At 43.8% G+C, this 2,950-nt stretch overlaps 1 non-coding gene across 1 annotated transcript; it reads right to left on the reverse strand.

Annotated features, from left to right (window-relative positions):
- Window positions 1-448: 448 nt before the first annotated feature.
- Window positions 449-520, reverse strand: Trnad-guc (transfer RNA aspartic acid (anticodon GUC)). Its single transcript has one exon. It is a non-coding gene; the product is annotated as a tRNA-Asp (tRNA).
- Between the last annotated feature and the right edge of the window lie 2,430 nt (window positions 521-2,950).

Consider the following 2,950-nt stretch of genomic DNA (forward strand, 5'->3'; position numbering starts at 1 on the left):
TTTAGAAAGGTGATTTTACAAGCTTTCTATTTATGTGCAGTGGGATAAAATTGCATTGTTTGAAAGTAATTTGCGAAAAACCTGCTGTGTTTTGACAAAATCGCCCATATCTCAGAAAGTAAACAACATATCGAAAATCAAAAATAATAGTGTCAAATGGCAACGTTAGGCCTTTCATTTGAAACTAATTTCATAAAGATCGGTTCAGCCATTGCTGAGATAATTACATGACATTTTGTACATACATACATACATACACACACACACACACACACACACACACACATACAGACATTGTCTCAATTTGTCGAGCTGAGTCGATTGGTATATGAGACTCGGCCCTCCGGGCCTCGGAAAAACTTTTCAAAGTTTGAGCGAATCCTATACATTTCTTTTGTAAGAAATGTAAAACGAAATGAACAAAATTTATCTCAATATAAAAAATAACCTCCCCGACGGGGAATCGAACCCCGGTCTCTCGCGTGACAGGCGGGGATACTTACCACTATACTATCGAGGACATGCTGATGCAAGTAATTTTATCGTATGTCTTCAGTAAACTTAAGCCGATTAAAACAATACGAAATAGCTTGGGTGTCGCAACAGTTACTTTGTTTCACTACTTTCGCAGGAATTCAATTTCTTACCCGTTATCCGGTGCTATCACCGATCTCACTTCTCTATATCCACTGAAAACAAACTTCAGCGCAACGAATGATAAATGTACAAAGATAAGCTTGTCCATCGTGTACAAAAACAGTAGCAACCAGCGCCAAGATATCCGGCTAAACCACCTGGCAGGAGTAAGGAGTAGGAGAGAGCTCCGCGACCAACCAACAATCACACACCATTCATTACAAAATCCAGGCCGGAGGAGACACTGTCAGCCACGACGGTGCAAGAGAGCGAGAAGGAGTTGGTGTGACGGAAATCGAGCCGAAGCTCAATTGAAAATGGAATATTATGTGTGATTATCGTTATAAAATGAAATTACTGTAATTAAAGATAGCAAACACGTCGCCCCTCGAAGTAGGCCCTTGTTTTATGGATTGCCGCCGTTGTTGGTACCTACACCTATCTATCTATCTACCTACGACTTGAGACGAGGCGAGCTGCCAGCGCAGTTTCAGACACAGAGTAAATACAAATAATCACCAGCGGCAACGAATAACGACGACGACAGTGACGGTGACGACGACGACGACGGCGAAGGCGACCAATATGGCTTGAAATTGACTTTAATGGAAAGTGCGACCCCGGAGACGGTAGTGAAGTACTTCACGTAATCTACTGACAGAGCGCTGCCACTGCACCACCGACCGATTCGAGTCAAGGCAGGAATGCTAATTGAGACGGGCTACAAATAGATACGGTCGGTGGTCAGTGATGGACTTGAGAGGGGGACAATCTGACTTCAGGTTTGATATCTTAGATTATATTTGAATCAATTGACTCTCGACTTATCTTCGTAACTAAATGTAGTTCGTCTGACTTAGTTTCGAACCAAATGTGGAATAAATATTCAAGGAATAAGTTTCCAATGGCGTCGTACATTTACATTTAAATATAATTTTAATAATCTTCGGTATATATGAAATTTTGCGATTATAAAACTATCGAGATCCTCGATATCTTATTGCCATGAAAATTATTACACATTTGTGCGTTAAACGATTTAGCCGTGGATGCATTTGACACGACATTCAACAAAACTTCAATCATAGCAAGCGTTGGTTTCGTCTGCAAAGTACAATCATTTGTCGCGTGCCATTGAAAATACAAAACAGAAAATGTTCTTCAGATTGTTAACTTCCCGTGTGCCCGACTTCCGTGGACAGGTCAGACAAATGACCTACACACTTCGCAACGGTAGTGTTATCGCGTTCCACACGGGCAAAGGAATCCCGAGGAAGGTAAGCAAAAGTTGATTCCTCTTTAGTAGAACACGTCTCCTTAACCAAGCCTATTATTTTTCACTTTCATCACCCCACACCACTTGATTTATAGCACGTCATCATCATGTTCAGCGTTATGTATGCTGTTCTCGCTCTGGGTCCATATGGCATGCTGTACGTCATCAAGGAGAACCGGAAGATGATTGACGGTGAAAAATAAACCTATCTTACGTTGTAAATAACCAGCGAACCTGTGAAAATAAAACCCATTCCAGTTAACCTTCAATCAACAGTTTTACCATGGTTCATTCTCCGTAGCTAAATTGTAAAATCGTTTAAATTCCACCGGCAACAATCTCAACCAGTCGATTTGTAAGCACCTTTGGCGAAGGTAGAAACCGACCGTCTTCTGCAGCAACATTCCATCAATTTTCTCCCTCCGTTTCAAATGAAAAGACCGCTTTTGGAGCCAGACCGCAGCCAATCGATTTCGGACCCGTAAATGTTTAGAATGATGGCGCATCCAATCGGTCCATTAAACCTCCGTGCCTGCCCCGGTTCGGTTGTAGTACCACACCACACTGGATTTCCCGTCACGGTCTCATTAGCCACGGTTCCGCGCAGTCCTACCTCTCTCTCTCGCTCCGCATCCTCGTCATGCCCCGGTCGGATTTTCATTAATTTTAACCCGATTGGCTCGGCATCGGTTGATACTGCAACAGTCCCACATCGAACGGACCGGGGGCGACCGGTCGTGAGGCAGCATTCCCCCTGGGGGATTGCTCGCTACGGCTTCCTTCTCACACGCAAGGGTGCGCGATGGTGTAGCGAATTAATTCCAAACAACTATGAAGTTAACTTCTTGTTTCGGCTATCTTTCCCCTCCCCCAGGGCTTCATTTTCTGAAGCAGAGCTAATTTGATTAGTCATTGTTCGTTCGGGGCTGGCTGAGAAGGGGCTCTAGGAAATTTTCGAAACACATGCCATCATCATCATCCTCCATGTCTGAACTGATTCCGGCACAACGGGACCACCGCCGTGTGGGTACAGCGTGA

The sequence above is a fragment of the Topomyia yanbarensis genome, chromosome 3 (assembly GCF_030247195.1).
Source record: "Topomyia yanbarensis strain Yona2022 chromosome 3, ASM3024719v1, whole genome shotgun sequence".
In the NCBI taxonomy this organism is placed as follows: Eukaryota; Metazoa; Arthropoda; class Insecta; order Diptera; family Culicidae; genus Topomyia; species Topomyia yanbarensis.